Here is an 18,487-nt window from a genome sequence, read left to right on the forward strand (position 1 = left end):
CTTAAAAAATTACCTTGGCACCTGAAAATGTGAGCCAAAACACTTATTTTAACCATTTTTTTCTCTCTCAGATGTTGGATTTTAGTAATCATCAAAAGCAGCCCTTTCTTCTGAGAGATATATATTTCAGCTTATGTTTCAAACTTGGGACTCACAAACGGCTTTCAGTAGAGGCACAATCATATTGTTATTGCTGTGACTGCACAATGCAGCCCAGTTCTCTGGCCTCAGGATCGGAGGCCCCTGAGCCCTCTGGTTTCGACGAACTCCGTGACGAGCACAGAGCTGTCCTGGAGACCTGTAAACGGACATGTTTCTCCCCTTTGTCAGAGCTCCAAATGGAGAGTTGCTGCATTTTGTGGAATCAAAAATATACTAGACTCAGAAACGGTAGCTTCTAATTAGCTCTTGGGTAATTAATACAAACTTACTCAAAGGAACTTAAAATGCATTACAAACAACAATTCAATAGACTGATAAGCGTGGTCTTGACTAGGCACAGAGAAGGCTAAGACGAACCCCTCCTGCTATGGAACATGTTGCTGTCCACTGTTTCTCATTAGCCCTTAAATGTGCTCGTACCGAGAGCGCAACAATAACAGTCTTATAACAACTACACCTCTGGATAAAGATCGGGGAGACTGCTGCACCTTATTGAACCGTAACGGGCAAGTAATAAGCATGAAATGAAACTTTAAAGAAATTAAGATAATTGTTTGACACCTCAGAGACAGCTAACTACATTACATTCCTTTCGACTGGTACTAAAATCAAAAGGATACATATATATTAAGCTGAAACCTGAACCTGGTTCCAGATGATGGGGAGAAAACTAAGTCAGCGCTCAGAGTTACCACAGCACATGGTGCATATGCTCATAACACAGGCATAGATGGCTTTTTTAGTTTGGTGATTTGTTGTAGGCCAATATTTCAAAACCTACAGTTATGACTATTACTTAGGACAAAAGCACATTTCAGCCCTAGACAATTAAGTTTTATAAGGTTAAGTTTCTAATTAACATAGATCTCTTTTCAGAATTAAAAATATACGCTCAATTATACGATTTTAATAAAAGTTGATTTACATTTCTTTCCTCCCAAAATCTAACTGCACTGATAATGACTGAGTAGTTGCTGAGGGCAAATTACTGTGCTCGGTGGACACTGTGTAAGAAACAAAACTTAATCTAAAGAAGTCAAAGATTCAGGAAGAAGAAGCAGGTGTGGAATTAACAGAGAATACCACACACACGAAAATACAAAGTGCCGAGGAAAGAGAAATTACTTTTTATTGTGCGGAGCATCGGCAAAGGTTTTATGAACGCCAGAGTTGGGTTTTAAAGAATGGGCACACTTTTCAAAGTGAAGCTGGGGCGGTGGTGAGGACATAGGGACACTACCTGCGGGGCACCCACGAAGTGGCGCAGCTGACAAAGAGTGAGGCCGGGCTGGAGCGCTGGGTGGGGCCTCACGGCCCTGTTGCTGGACAGTGGGGAGTGCGGGTCTTTGCCTCCTCCCCAGTCTCCTGCCCTCCCAGGTTGCTGTCGGGTCTGGTCGCAGTGCTGCCCCAAGCCAGGGCAGCTGGAGAGCTGCGGTTCTCGAGTGCCGTCTAGGACCTGTCAGAAACGTCCACTCCGGCTCCAGCCTGACTGAAGGGGCAACTCTCGAGTTTCTGGAACTCGGGGTGCAGCACGAGCTCCTTCTGTGATCTGATGCCTGCTGGCGTTTGCAAACCGCTGCCCTAAACTTCAGAGAGAAATTTCCCTGTCCCATCGGTGACCTGAAATCTGACTAACTCAGTAATTATCTTCTTCTCTGAGGGTGAAGGAAAGGGAGAGATAAGGCAGAGCACATTTTATTTGCTGAATTCATTCATTCACCAGATACTTAAGTGAGTACCTACGTTGTAGAGCCAGCGCACAGAAAACCTTAAATGCTAGACAGAATGAGTAGTACTTTCTACTGATTAAATATATTATGGGCACAATGAGAAGGTCTGAGCCAGAGGTGGTAGAATCAGGCAAGAAAGCTGAGCATGGCAGTGGGATAAAGGGCGCTTCTGGCACATGCAGAGGGGAACTGAGGACCGCCTAAGAGGAAGTTGCAAAAGGCCACATGCTGCATGGACTGCATTTACGTGGAGCACCCGGAAGAAGCAAATCCAGGGAAACAGAAAGCAGACTGGTGGCTGCCAGGGGCCGAGGGGAAAGGGAAACCGGGAGTGGCTGCGAACGAGCGCGGGGCTTCTTTCCTGATTGGTGAAAATGGTCTGAAACTAGTGTGGCGATGGCCGCACGACTTGTGAATAAACTGAAAACCACTGAACTGTGCGCTTTAAAGGGGCGAATGTTACTCTGTGTTAATTATATCTCAATAAACTGTCATAAAAAAACCAGACAACAAGGACAACAAAAGCCCCACAAGCTAGTAAGCCTGACGCTGATTAACCTGGCACAGCTGTGGGACAGACAGGTCCAAGAATGGCTTGCGAATACCCAGAAAACAGTGCGGCTGCTGGGCTTAGGGGGAACAGCTCCTCCAGCAACTCAGGTGAATTCTCCTTGTCCTTTTTGCTAAAAGATTAGAGTAAGAATGTCTTTTTTTAAGTTTATTTTTACTTAATAAAAGTAACACATGCTCATAGTAGAAAACTTAGAAAATACAATAAAGAATAAAACTGCATGGATTCCCACCACCCAGAGAATTAGCATTAACTATAAAAAAAAAACTTCTGCTCAGTATTCTCGATTATATTGTATGGACCTATACAATTTAGCGCAAACTGTGAACAGTCGTGCGCCACTTAGTGACGGGGCTACGATTTGAGAAACGCGTCGTTAGGCGGTTTCGTCGCTGTGTGGACAGCACAGGTGCTCACACACCTGTGTGGCCCGGCCCTTTGCTCCCGGGCCTCGAGCCCGGACAGCACGGCACTGCACAAAACGACGTGAGGGGAAATCGAGCACGAGAGAAAACGATGCAGGCCGGAGACGCGGTGAACACGAGACGCGAGGCTGACGCTAGTGTCGCTTTACGGCGCTTTTTTAATAAGAAGAAGTACACTCTAAATGATGATTGAAAAGCAGAGTATAGTAAATACATAAACCAGTACTGTTACTGGTATCGAGTACTACGCGCTGCGCACAATTGTGCGTGCCACACAGCGCAGTCGCTTTGTTACACCAGCTCGATGGCCACGAACAGGTGAGCCACGGCTGCTACAGCGTCATTAGGTGGCGGGCACTTTTCAGCTCCAGTATAATCCTATGGCACCACTGCAGTGTACGCAGTCGGTTGTTGACTGGAACGTCTTGTGGCGTATGACTGTAAACAATCTCAGAGGCGTTTGTTTTTTTCTTGTTATACACTAAAATGTTTCCATGATATTAAATATGTCTTTATAAGCATAATTTGAATGTCTCTATGATACTCTATCATATGAAGACACTGTATGTATTTCACCATTTTCTGTAGTTAATCATTTCGATTGCTTCCATTCTTTACTACTATAAAGAACACTGTGATGAAGAGCTTTTATATAAATATGAATCCACATTTCTGACTATTAACAATAATCAAGAGTCTCAATACAACAGTCTCAGAAATGTAATGACTAGATTAAAGGGTGTGACACTCATTTAAGTCTATTTAGGTACACTGTCAACTTATTTTCCAAAAAGGCTGTATTAATTACAATCACCTCAGCAGGGTATACGCGCTCCCCTCCCAGCAAAATCCACAATAGAAATAGGTATTATGAGTATTAAACACTCTGCTAATCTGAAGATTATAGCATGACATTCATTATTTTACAATCCAAACTGATGACTAAGAACTGAGTACCTTTAAAATGTTGACAAGCGCTTCATTTTCACTTTGATAGAATGCTGAGTCAGGGACATGGCTTGGATGCAGCATGTTCAGGTCAGCTAGGCATCTGACATAATGTTATTGCAGAGATGAAGGCAAAATGTGGGTTTCACTGGTGGTCCCCAAATTTGGCTGCTAATGAATCACCTGAAGAGTTTTTAAAACTGTAGATTCCCTGGCTGCTCCTTAGACCAACTAAATTGGAGTCCCTTACGGAAGGGCCTGGCGTCCCAGGGGAGCTAGCCCAGCGCTGACGGGAAAGGAAGAGCCCCACTCAGAGCTTCTGGCCCGCACGACAGCGTCGGTCAAGGCCGCCGGGACAACATTCTTGGCGTTAATTAGCTGACTGCTATAAACAGGGAGAAATTCTCCAGTCTGCACTATTTTTCAAATCAGAGAGCTGCCTGCTCTCTCACCACCCTGGGGACTGGAGGGGAGGACACTCTCGGCTGCAAGGCCACACTCTAGCACGAGGGGGGCCTTGTATAAATATGTCGGCTCTTGCGACCCACGCCACAGGATACTCGTTACTGTGTTCTGGTCTGAAATTCACCGCCGTGCCACGGAATCCTCTACATTTACCAAAACTGTTGGCATTTGATTAGTTCTTCCTAACCAACTCTGGTCATCATCCTGAGTGATTTCAAAGTCTGTGTGGATGAGCTACTGCCTGTCCTCACAGGTCCCTGTCTGTCTCAATTCCAACAAAACTCACGTCCACTTCATTTCCACCCCTGCCTCCTATGATCATACCCTGAACCTTGTCATCACTCAGAACTGCTGCCACCTGAATGCCACTTTTTGCCCACAACCTCCTAGCACACTAGCTTTCCTATCGCCTTCTTCCTCCATAACTGGCCTTCGGCGCGTAAAGAACTAAAGTCCCAGCCCCTTTCACTCATCTCCCTTCCTTCCCTGCCCAGCTAGATCCTCCACCAGCCTCCGAGCAGCCCCAGTTCCCTTTCACGCATCTCCTCTTGCAGAATTCATTCTGTGAAACTTAATCCTGAGACTTCTCTACTCTTGTAAGTGGGAAGCTGAGCACTGATGGAGAAAATCAGTTAAGGGACAGAACGGCCCCCACAGGCATTTCAAGGTTTCCTAGACTTGCGTGAGACCCACAGTCCTGCCAGCCACTCCTTTTCCTTGGTCCTAAGTCGGCTCCTTCTATTTACCCCAACAATTATTTCCAGTTCTTACTACTTCAGCAAACGGCTCTTCAATTTGATTTTACTCAGCTTCCCGTCCTCTTACAAAGATAGCCGCCGCTGTCCTCAACACCGCCCCTGGCATCTCGGAGGATGCGTGATCTCTTCTGGGAACGCCAACCATCCCTAACCCATTTCCTCTTTCTCTCCCCACCTTCTTTGGGACTTTGCTACAAAGCTTCTCTTTACCAAATTTTCAACCTCTTCCTCTCTGCTTTAATCTACAAGCATACTGAGGTCATCTCCATCCTTTAAAAAAATGTCCCTTGAGCCTGAATCCTTCTCCAGCAACTGTCCAATTTCAGATCTTTCCTTTACACTCAAACCTGTCCAAAGACTACGGGTCTGTGGCCCCTCACCCACACCACTCGGGGGCCAGAGAATTTAGAATTCAGATAGATAGATATATTTTAATGTTGGAAAGAGAATACGTGGCATGTATCATTTTTTATAACATCCCCACAGGGGCCTGTAGAAGCATTCTGTAATCAAATTCGGTATTATTCGTGCGGTGAAATGTATGAATATTCACGTAAGTGGAACAAATGAAGATTATAAATCACGTCACATCCATTCAGGTCAGGTTTTACTGCCAAATGAGTTATAAAAACCTTTCCATTTTCAGAATTTGTTGAATTTTGAGACTCAAATAAGAGAACATAGGTCTGTAGTTTATTTCTATTCCCTTTCACTCACCCCACGATCCAAAACAGTCACACCGCTTCCGCGGCACTCGCGTGCCAAGCCTGCGGAAGCTGCGGCCTGCTATCCACGTTACAGAGCCTGGCGCTGTGTCTGTCACTCGTGACCCCCCACCCCGCCCCGGCGACTCCGCTTTGCATCTCTCTACTCCAAGGGTCCGCGACACAGCATTCTTCCAGGCCCTCCTCTTAAACTGGTCATCTTCTTCCGACCTCTTCTACCGGATCTTCCTGTGGGAGTTATCCGGACCTCCATCTCTCTTTTAGAATTACGTTCTGCAGTGAATCTTAGTGTAATGCCCACCTCAATTGTGTTCTTTTAAAAATTTATTTTTAATGGCTTTATTGAGGCATAATTCACAAGCCAGAAAATTCACCCTTTTAACCTATACATTTCAGTGGTTTTATTCTAATCACAGAAATGTGCAACCATCGCCACATCTAATTCCCAACATTTCATTACCCCAAAGGAAACCCCAAACCAATTATGCCATTATTGCTCACTCTCTCCTCCGCCCATGCCCTGGCAACAACTGCCACTGACTCTGTAGATTTGCCGAATCTAGACGCTTCATACAAATGGGATCGTATAATATGTAGCCGTTTGTGTCTCACTTGTTGCAATTAGAATAATTTTCAAGGTTCAGCAATACTGTAGCACATATCAGTATTTCATTCCTTTTAATGGTCAGATATTCCAATATGTGAATATACATTTTATTTATCTACTCATCAGTTGATGAACATATGGACTGTTTGTACCTTTTGGCTATTAGGAATAATTCTGCTGTGAACATCTGTGTACAAGTTTTTGCATAGATACATGCTTTTAATTCTCTTGGATATACACCTAGGAATGGAACTGGTGAGTCATATGGTAACTCTATGCTTTAGCTTTTTGACGAACTGCCAAACTGCTTTCAAAAGCAGAAATGCCATTTTATTTTCCAAGGATTCCAATTTCTCCATATCCCCATCAACACTTGTTATTTTCCTTTTTATTTTTTAATTCTAACCATCCTAATGGGTATGAAATGGCATCTCATCGTTGGCTTGGTCTGCATTTCTCTAATAACTAATGACGCTGGGCATCTTTCCATGGGCTTATTTGGCCACTGCATATCTTCTTTGGAGAAATGTCTATTCGAATCTTTGTCTATTTTAAAATTCTGTTCTGCAGTGATTCTTAGCACCACTTTGTGGAGTTATGATTGCTGTGAGGATCTGATTAAGCCAAAAAGTGAAACCACATATATACTAAATAAGTCATACAACTCCTGAAGTCACTAACCCACTGAAGCCATCATTTATGTCACTATGAACCTGCCGGTTAAGCGCCCTTGTCTACACCGCAGCTTCTCACTATGGCTGCACATTTAAAGGTCACCTGGAGGGCTTTTAAAAAACACATTACCAGGTATATACAGCAAAGAATTGAGAGCAGGGACTTAAACAGATATGTGCACACCCCAATCCACAGCAGCATCATTCAGCCTCACTTATAAATTAAACTTTGTCATAGATATGTATGTATACTAAAAAAAAAAAAAAAAGCTCATAGAATATATGTTTCAGTACTATCTGCAGATTCAGGCATTTAGTGGCGATCTTGGAACATATCCCCCACAGATAAGGGGGGGACTATACATACTACACAACATGAACGAACCTTCAAAACATAAGTCAGACACAAAAGGCCACATATCGTGGTTCCATTCTATGAGGCACCTACAATAGCCAAGCCAGTTGTGTGGACACAAGAACTAGAACAGAGGGGGCCCCGGGCTGCGGAGAAGAGGTGATGGGAGTTATTGTTTAATGGCACAAGTTTCTGTTCTAAATGACTTAAAAGTTCTGGAAATGAACAACGCTGTGAATGTGCTTAACATTCTAGAACAATACACTCAGCAATAGTTAAAATGGTAAATTTTGTTATGTGTATTTTACTGCAATTTTTAAAAATACGTATTGACAAAAACAAAACAAAACAGGTGACCAGGACACCCCTTCCGACCCGTCACATGAGGTTTCGGAGGTGTGGTCTGACCATGAGCGCTCAGCTTCGAAGCCCCCAGTAATATCACATCCACGCAGGGCTACGGACCACCTCATACTCCTCCTGACCATTACCACCTACGGCCATGGGTTTCCAAATCTTTCTTTCCAGCCTTCACCTCTCCAAGATTCTGCCTCAAAACTCCAGTTATGGGTCTACTCACAAAACTGAGCTCGACCGTTCCTTCTCCCCATCCCCAACTGCCTCACCTGTAAGAGCACCCACCCACTGAACATCACCCTTCCACTTCTCTATTCTCCCCATCAAATCATCAATACTGTGACTTTGCCTCTTAAATATTCTCAAGGCTCCACTCTGGTGGTAATCGCTACTGCTTCCGGCGGAGGTCTTCGTCACCTCTTACCTGGATAATCTATAACCTGAGTTCGTTACCTGAAGATAACTTTCTCAGTAAAATCTTTAGTAGACTCTACGCCCCCCAAGACCAAGTCTACGCTGCCTCAAACGTCACACATCTGCCTTTCGATCTAGGCCCGGCCCACTTCTCCAGGCTCACCTCCCACCCTATTCTGTCTGCCCTGGCAATGAAAACTGGGCGTGGTCCCTTGGCACTGTGTGCTACCCCTCCCCTTCTCCCTTGTGCTTGTTGTGACACGGAACAAACCATTTATCATCCCCTTTCGGCTAACTCCCACTCATCTTTTAAGACCTACCTCAGGTGACCCTCTCCCCAGGATTAAATTTCTTTATTCTGTCTTTGAATAGCCTATATATAACCATGGACCAAGTATATCATAATTGTCTTTTTCCCTACCAAATTTTAAGTTCCTTGAGGAGCAGAAATTACATATGTTTCATCTTTTTATCCTAGGCCCTTATCACAATGCCTGACACGCAAGCACTTAATTAATGTTCACTGAAGAAATCGTTTTACAAACTACTAGAGTTTGAAGCTATTTCACCAAAATGGGTGACACCAGTGAACATTTACTCTGCCATACCTGTATTATTTCATTCGATACTCACGAAAACCCCATGAATTATTATTATACTTCCCTAAAGTACAAAAAAAATCAACTCACACGTCCAAGGTCAAACACAGCCAACAAGTGTAGAAGTGGGCTTCAAAACCAAGCAGTCAACTCAGGAGCCTGCACTCTCTCTCCAGCATGCTCCCTCTTCACCTGATGGAGAGACAAGTCTTCTCACCTGCGCATGTCTCATCTCCTCCAGATATTTCCTTCCAGTTGTTTTCTCTATGATTTTTTTAAAGTTGTAATCTTAACATATAGTTTTACATCTTTTATAAGTTAAGAAGGCTCTAGCGTGTTACTACTACACAGTATCCATGACCAGTGTAACTACCCACCGGGACAAAGGTAGAATTTGGCAATGACATTGAAAAAAAAAAAATCAACCGTTTGAACTCTAACTAGTGGAAACCAAGATGATGGCCACTGAGGTGATACTAACCAGGATTTTAGCTGACCACCAGCTTAAACTGAATAGAATAAATGACTTGATGCTAAAAATGACAAATGTACTCTTAGATTGCAAGAAACAAAAGCAAAATTAAAAATCTGCAATTCAGATGGAAACATGAGATTCCATGTTGCTCCAGAAGATAGAAATAACAGGTGCATGGAGAATTTAGTCAATAAACAGATACTAAGAGCTTATTTAAATAAGCAGGGGTATGTACGTGTGTGTGTGTGTGTGTGTGTGTGTGTGTGTGAGAGAGAGAGAGAGAGAGAGAGAGAGAGAGAGAGAGAGAGAGTGTGTGTGTTAAAGTACTTGGAGAGATGAAATATACATGCCTGAGAAAACAAACAGGTGTGCTGAAGGGACATTTCAGAGAATAGATAGATGTCTTTGGTGTTTGGTAATCACTAAGCATTAGACACTGCTCTAGGCACTACGTTATTTAATTCTCAGAGCTCTACAAAGCAGATACTGTCCCATTTTAGGAAAAAAAAAATAAAAAAGACATTCAAAGAAGTTAACTGACTTGTCCAAAGTCTCAAAGCTTGTAAGTCATAGAACCAGGCTTCAAATCAAGCTGATTACAAATCCCATGCTCTTCGCTCTAATAAAAACCATTAAATAACAACCTCAAAATATGTAACGGGAGACTTGTCAGTGGTGGGGTACCGGAAACGGCTAGGTAAACTGCATTAGAAAACATGGCCACATCACCCTCGACATTGTGGAACGTCAGTCCCTGGGGAGCCACAGCTGCAACACCACGGGAGGGATGGCAGTGGACACCAGAGCTGCAGATGTGGCCGCATTACCCACGCAGCTAACTCTGGCTTCCCCGTGTGCCTGAGTGTTCAGCAGAGGAACTGAAAGCTGACGACCGCACAGCGCTATGATGGGAACGAATCAGCTTTGTGGTTCTCTCCTGTCAGCATCACCAAGGAAGCAAGAACTTTCCCTTGCCCTGAATTTCCATCCGCGTTCTCAGTCCCTGTGGTATGTTTATTTGTACTTCTGTGAGCTTCCAGGCCCCAGACTGGTCCCCCAACCTCCAGGTACCGACTGTCACCAACAGTGAATACAGCTATTACTTCCCTGAACCACAAAATTATACTGAGCTTAGGCAGTTTAGACAGTTAGGACTGGACCAACCCCCCATAAGCTCAGCTGTGCTCTACTGATCTCCGTATCTGCAGCCCAGACCCGCTACACCCATGAAATATGTGTGTGTGTGGGGGGGCAATAATTGGGTCAATTTCTCTTACTTTGGTACATTCTGCGTACAACACCCTTCTATAAGAAACAACTTCTCACTTATATCTGTTCCCTTGTGTCTCTGTCTGTCTCTCTCTCTACTTAATCCTAGATGCTCTGATAACATTTCCAGTCAAGTACATTACAGAATTATGTTCTAGAATCTAATCCCAACTGTCTTGAGGTTACCTGGTAGGTGAAATAATACGAAGGTGACAGGAAAGCAAACCAGGGAGGCCAGAGAAGACTGTAGAATGGGTCGCTACAGAAATTCTATTTCAACCCCAGCAGAGATAGATATATAACTCAACAACGGTTAACTCTGAGCAACATGTATCCCAACTTATTATCTAAATGAAAGACTAAACTCCTCAAACAACCAAGTAGAAAAGTAGAAAAGTCGGTCTTCTAATTTTAGATGTGAAGAAACACAAGACCCAGAGTCCTCCACATTTTCCCAGTAAATGCCTCACAGTAGCACACTGTCCTGCACTCCATCCAAACTGAACGGCGGATGCCTGCGGCCCTTGCTAAGGACTCTCAAGGGGCTGCTACGAGGCAGCTCTGACCCAGCTCCTCACACACAGGATCCCATAACGGTACCAGGAGGCAGGGCTCCTCCGGCACTAGACGTAGCAGGCGTCCAAACTAGAGGCCGCCACGGCCTACCGGAGCGGCCGGGCGCGAAAGCTCCATCCAAAGATAACGCGGATGGGCTGAACGCAACAGGTTCAAGGTCTGCGAAATACATAAGACAGAACTGTTCTGTGGGCAAAGAGAGGAGGTGAAAGGATACATAGAAAGAAATTACAAGATAATAAAGGTACAAGAAGCTATGAAGGAGCAAAAGTTATGGAGCAGAGAAACATCCGCGCTGGGGGTGAACAGGCTGATTAGCGGAGGGAACGGCAGCAGCCGAAGCAGAGGGCGGGGCACCTGGCCGCCAGTCACCACGCACGCAGTGTCCTCGACCGTGCCCGACAGCGCTTCGCATCGCGTGCTCAGTTCTTCCGAATGTCAGCAGGAGGCTGTCAAGTAGACGTGGAAGCCTCCGAAGTGGGGGAATGTGTGACCCATGAGCTACAACTCGGCCCCTTCCCACCAGAGACAGACACCCTGCTGACTGCAGCCCCGAACCTGGCCCTGTAGTCACCTGAAGGCCGCCTCGTCTCTCGCTTTCCCCATTTTACCAGCTGTGCAACCTTGGGAAAGATACTTAACCCTTTCTAAGCCTCAGCTTCCACGTCCACAACAGTAATGATTATTAAATGAGAAAAGTACAGAGCCTGCGATACAGAAATTGCCTCATATAAGTTAGCTGCCCTTATTAATATTGTTTTTATCATCTGAAATCCTTGGCTCCACAAACACCACTCCCTAGTCGAACAAGGCTATGCTCTGCCCTCCGCTTCGGCTTACACTGTAAAGCAAGTTTGCTTTTCGCAGTGTATTTAGGGCCACGCTTTCCACATTTTCATGCTCTTTGTGGATTTTCCTGTTTCAAACGGCCTCCAAGGGCTGCCCAGTGCTCCTAAGTGCAAGAAGCTGTGCTGTGCCTTGCGGAGAAAACACGTGTGTTTAAGGCGAGCTTCATTCGGGCAGGGGTTCAAGCGCCACTGGCCATAAGTCCAATTTAATGAATCAACAATATATATTAAATAAAGTGTCTTAAACAGAAGCCCACTTACAGTAACGGTAGGTACTAAGTTGTGAACCTACCTCTGTATTTCCCCTAGAAGCAATGTCTCAGTATTCACTGAGTCAGGCTTTGCCAGGACTTTACGGGAGATAACTCCTGCGAACAACAAACTATAGTTCACTAAAGGTGGAACATGGGAGTAGGTGAGAATGTTTGGGGCACGGAGATAGAAGGCTAGAGCCAGAACATGAATGCGCCTTTTATGTCCTACCAAAAAACGTGGACTTCGAATTGCTTCTAACCTGCTCACTGATTAGAAGGCTTGGGAACAGTCTAGACCTTCCTGCTCCTTCCTGCTCCTTCCTGAACCCTTCGTGTCTGGCACAGACGTATCAACTACAGGAAAGGCTACTGCCTAACGCTGCTCCCCTTCACACGTGCTGTCCTCCGGGCTCAGAGCAGCGCCAACAGAGAATCCTGGGAGCCACCAATCGTCCAGTAGCCCAAAGTCGAAAGAAACAGGTAAAATTCACTTTACAATCTATTTGCACTCCATGTGGATTAGCCACATCACAAATAATCACAAGCCGCTGGTGGCGAGTGGCTCCCACGGAGCGCGTTGAGGGCCCAGGGTGTCCTGTACATCCCCCAGTGCCTGGTGATCGCTTCCCACGATTCTCTGAAGAATCGGCCCAATTTTCACGGTCTAAATGTCACCTGATCGATCCTCTCCCCACGCCCAGGGACAGTCAGTTACTATTCTCCAGTGCTAGTGAAGGACATGACAAAATCTTAAAATTACCAGTTGTTAGATAAATGAACAGGCAAGAATATATAAGGCGCAAGAATGAAACTGGCTATTTTTGCATTCCAGAGATAAACCACCAGGTAGGAGGGTACATCGACAGACACCAAAGACAAAGGATAAAGCTACAGCCACACTTTACTTTCCCACTCATTTCCCAGGATCCAGTACCAAGACTGAATGGGGTAAATTTTTTCCACCATGAATCCTGATGAGAAACTGCGATATCACCTATGAATAAACATGCCTGTTAACTATTAAAGTTCGACCTAGCATTAGTGAGCCCTCTCTGGAAGGCTATGCAGACACAAACTCCTCTCCCGGGAATCTGCATGGACAGAAAACGACTGACAACAAACCTTAGGTCAGTGGTTTATGCGCCAGGGTGCTCTCAGCGTCTGAAAACAAGGATCTTCGTTTGGATTCTCTGCTTTTTATACCTGAGTGCTCCACCATAGCAACGGAGTGAGTTACACGACCTTGGAAACAGCGAGGTCTCCATTTTCCAAGAAAAGCAGAGGTGGCGAAGAAAGGTGTGCAGCGCGCACCTTCACCTTCAGGACGCCCCGCCCCCGCCCAGTCTCACTGCGATTCACAGTCCGTTTCCTGTGCCAACCTCTGCTACCCCGTAATGACACGCTCCCTCACATGGCCTTCCCCAAAGCAGATTCTGAATTAGCTGTGTTTCTTTCTACTGCAAACCAAACACCATTTAAACAATGCTTAAAGACAAACAACAAACAAAAAACCAATGCGTTAGCCTTAACATATTTGAAGTGGAATAGAAGTTCATTAGAAGTACAAACATTTTTAAAAAATCACTTCAACCTTAAGTATAGTTCTCTCCTTGTCCCTATGTTCATCCTGTTCTCATTCCAGAATGAACCAGCAACTCCAATAACAGCACCATTTGCACCCAGTATACATAGTAATTTAGAGCATAGACTCTAAAGGCAAACTACCTGGATTTGAATCCTACTCCACTATTTATGCATTAGCTGTGGGACCTTGGACAGGTTCCTTTACCTCTCTGTCCTCTGTTTCCTCATCTGCAAAAACAGGTACAGGAGAGCACAACCAGTGTCGTAAGAACTAAATGAACACACGTGAGGTCCTGAGAATAGTGGATGGAAATTCTACATAAAGACTGGCTTTATGATTAACACACAGTCGCTTGCTAATGCAATTTTTCTTACCAAAAGATGGGGAAAAAGCAAAGCCCATAAACTGCTATCATTAATACGATTAATATGCATAAATAAAAATAACTTTTAAAATCAGACATTTTCTCACTTAAAATTCTAAAACAGGAAAGTAAAATTTGGAAAGGGTAATTAAAAACAATTTAAAAATTTTTAAAGTTCTTGTTTTCTGACAATGTTTCAACATAATATTATTTATCATTCATTTTGACTAGAGTCTAAGGATTTACAGAAACGAAATGTGAATTTTACATATAAACCTCATAAAATGCTTTTACAACTCTTTAGTCCAGTGATTCATTTAGCATTATAATTTAACATCTCAAATGATGAAACCAAATATCTAGCTTCTACCTCAAAGCAGGCATGATTCGTTTTACTGCACTTGGCTTTATGACAGATCGACACTGTTTCTTTACAAACGGAAGGTCTGTGGCGCCCGTGCGCGGAGCACGTCTACAGACCATTTGTACAGCATCTGCGTCCTTCTTCCCTCCGTGCCACATTCTGGTCAGTCTCACAGTCTTTCGAACTCTTCCATTATTATTATACTCGTTTTGGTGAACTGTGATCAGTGACCCTTGGTGCTTCTACCCTAATTGTCCCGGCAAACTCACTTGCTGAATGTGTGTGTTCTGACTACTCCACTGACCGGCCGTTCCCCTGACTCTCTCCCTCTCTTTGGCCCTCCCTAGCCCTGCCAATTAATAACCTGATAACGGCCTCCAAGTGTTTATGTGAAAGGAAGAGTCAGTCACACATTTCTCACTTTAAATCAAAAACTAGAAATGATTAAGCATAGTGAAGAAGGCGTGTCGAAAGCCAAGACAGGCCAAAAGGCAGGCCTCGTGTGCCAAAGTTAGTCAAGTCGTGAATGCAAAGGAGTCCACGAAGAAAGTGGAAGGTTCCACTCCCGTGAACACATGAATGATAAGAAAGAAAAACAATCTTATTGCTTGTAAGTAGGAAGTTTTAGTGGTCTGGATAGAAGATCAAACCAGCCACAACATTCCCGTAAGCCAAAGCGTAACCCTGAGCAAGGCCCTAACTCTTTAATTCTGTGAAGGCTGAGAGAGGTGAGGGAGCTGCACAAGAGAAGCTGGGAGGTCGCAGAGGTCGGCTCATGAGGTTTAAGGAAAGAAACATCTCCACGGCATAAAAGAAGTACAAGGTGAAGCAGCGAGTGCTGATGCAAAAGTTACAGTGAGTCATCCAGAAAGTCTAGCTAAGATGATTCGTGAGGGTGGCTACACTAAACGACAGATTTTCGATGCAGACGAAACAGCCTTGTACTGGAAGAAGATGCCATCCAGGACTTTCACGCCTAGAGAGAAGTCAGTGCCTGGCTTCAAAGATTCAAAAGACAGATGCAGCTGGTGATTGTAAGTTAAAGACAATATTCATTTACCATTCTAAAAATCTTAGAGCCCATAAGAATTACGCTAAATCTCCTCTGCCTATGCTCTATAAATGGAACAACGAAGCCTGGATGAAAGCACACCTGTTTACATCACGGTTTAGTGAATATTTTAAGCCCACTATTGAGACCTACTGTTCAGGGGAAAAAAAAAAGATTCCTTTCAAAATATTACTGCTCATTGACAGTGCAGCTGGTCGCCCAAGCGCCTGATGGAGATGGACAGTGGGATGCATGTAGCTTTCATGCCTGCGAACACAAAGCCCACTCTGCAGCCCATGGATCAAGGAGTAATTTCAACTTTCAAGTCTAATTATTTAAGAAATTCATTTTGCAAGGCTATAGCTGCATAGACAGTGATTCTTCTGATGGGTCTAACCGAACACCTTCTGGAAAGAATTCATCATTCTCAATACTTTTAAGAGCATTTGTGGTCCATGGGAAGAATTCAAAATATCAACATTATCGGGAGTTTAGAGAGAGGTTGATTTTAACTCTCGTGGACAACTTTAAGGGGCTGAAGACTTCGGTGGACGAGGTAACTGCAGATGTGGTGGGAACAGCAAGAGCACTAGGACTGGAAGTGGAGCCTGCAGACGCGGCTGAACCGCGGCAATTTCACGAGAACGCTGTAACGGATGAGATGCTGCTTCTTATGGATGAGCAAAGAACGTGGTTCCTTGAGAGGGAATCTACTCTTGGTGAAGATTATCGAAATGACAACAAAGGATTTAGAATATTACATGAACTTGGTTGATAAAGCATTTGCAGGGTGTGAGAGGGCTGACTCCGATTTTGGAAGTTCCACGGTGGATAAAATGCTACCGACCAGCATCGCACGCCGCAGAGAAACAGTTGTGAAAGGAAGAGTCGACCACAGCAAACTTCACCGTTGTCTTATTTTAAGAAATTTCCATGACCTTCAACAACCACCACCAGGATCAGTCATCAGCTAATCAGCTACCAATATCAACAAGGCCAGACTCTCCACTGGTTAAAAGATTATGACTCATGGACGGTCAGATGATGGCTGGCACTTTTTAGCAATAAAGCACTTTTAATTAAAGTATGTGTATATATATATTTTTAGACATAACACTACTGCACACTTAACAGACTACAGTAGTAGAAACATAACTTTTATATTCACTGGAAAACCCAAAAATGTGCGCTTCCCGCTTTACGGTGATCTTCGCTTTACTGCGGTGGTGTCAACGGAGCCTGCAGTATCTCCGAGGTGTGAGTGGATATTTCTCAACTTGACTGGTTTTTTAAGAAGAAACAATTTATTCAAATCAAGAGTACAGTATTTGGTGATATTTCACAAAATCTTAAAAAAAAAAAAAAGACCCATAATTATTAAGTTACCTTTAAAGTGAAAGCAAATATATGCTTTTGTCACACCATATTAGTAACTAGTACATCGCAAGCTACCCCCCGGCATGTTAACTGCTACCACGGACACGCACTGCAGCGATGCCAAGTCTCCCCTCCTGAGTTAGGACCACGACGTCCGAGAGAAAGATGGGCAAGCCCCTTGATCCTAACCTTTCTCAGCATCACCGAGTGGTAACTTTTAGAGTAAGCCTCGTAGGAGGGACCCAGGAACAACCTGCTGGCTGTTGCTCCGACTTTTACACTTCATGAATTTTACACCCCTTTGGCTTCCAAAGAATTAAAGTGCATCTAAAATATAGCCCAGTACCGCAATCCTGTCTAAACCTTCCCATTTACTGTTGCAAACAAAAAAATTCCCATGCGCATTTCATTGAGTTTTAAACACTGAATACGAAGATCGCCTTGAATTCCATCTTTTCTTACCCTATCTTTTTTTACAAATTAAAGATCGCTCCAAGAAGCAAACCCCCTCAGCCTGACAAGATCAGACCTGGTTATAATATTTGTGGTTAATTATTGTGGTTGGAATTCTGAGGTGTAGCAGGATTTGCAAGCTAGTCATCTGGCTTGTTTAGACACTACCCTGACGTCGAACTTGTGTCTTTTAACTCTAATAATAAGACTGGGGTTCTTCCTTACTCCCCAACCTCCAAAAGTAAAAGTATTTTGGGATAACATAATATAAAAGTATTTTAGAATGTAAAGGGCTGATATTTGATGTGCTAGGAGAAAAACAAGATCAGGAAAATATTCTGGTTTTAAGAGACTGTAAACAAAACAGGCTTTTTCCTGCTGTGGCACAAAGGACGCGCGAAAAGCCAGCAGGAGTGTATTCTCTGATCGGCCAAACAAGTTTTACCGAAAATTCCTTTTAACTATTTAAAATTCCTATAAAATACAGTTAAGTCCTCACTTAACGTCTTTGACGGTTCTTGGAAACTCTGACTTAGTGAAACGGCATATAATGCAACCAATTTTACTACAGACTAATTGATACAAACAAGAATTAAGTTCCTATGGCCTATTTCTGGTCACAAAAACATCACCAAACTTCTAAAGACCTAAACACTTGAATATTAAACAGTGATATAAATGTGAGCTAGGCATGTTTAGGAAAGATTCACAAAAAGGTGTAAGTTAACTATTTTCCACCCCACTTATTCCAGGTCAGGGCTGTGGTGGCCAGAGCCTTTCCTGGCAGCTCGGGCCACAAAACGGGGTCTGGCATGGGCAGGACGCCCGTCCATCGCAGGGCCTCTCACAGCCACACACACTCAGACGGGACAGTGGTGACACGTCCGTTCCCCCCACGTGCACATCTCTGGAACGTGGGAGGAACCCGGAGAAAAGCCACAGACATGGGGAGAGTGTGCAACTCCACACAGTGGCCACTGTGAGAATAAATTTTTTCTTTCTCATCCATGTTCCATCAAAGAGACATTGAAAAACAACTATGTTATTTGAGGACTTGCTAAGCCCGATAATTACATTTATT

At 44.0% G+C, this 18,487-nt stretch overlaps 1 protein-coding gene and 1 pseudogene across 12 annotated transcripts in view; one reads left to right on the forward strand and one right to left on the reverse strand.

Moving 5' to 3' along the window:
• NCOA2 (nuclear receptor coactivator 2) overlaps positions 1–18,487 on the reverse strand; it is a 253,076-nt gene that overhangs the window by 103,130 nt on the left and 131,459 nt on the right. The gene's annotated exons all lie outside the window — the stretch shown is intronic.
• LOC120585439 (tigger transposable element-derived protein 1-like) lies at positions 12,364–16,513 on the forward strand (annotated as a pseudogene).

Source organism: Pteropus medius, unplaced genomic scaffold (genome assembly GCF_902729225.1).
Source record: "Pteropus medius unplaced genomic scaffold, Ma_sr-lr_union100, whole genome shotgun sequence".
Taxonomy (NCBI): Eukaryota; Metazoa; Chordata; class Mammalia; order Chiroptera; family Pteropodidae; genus Pteropus; species Pteropus medius.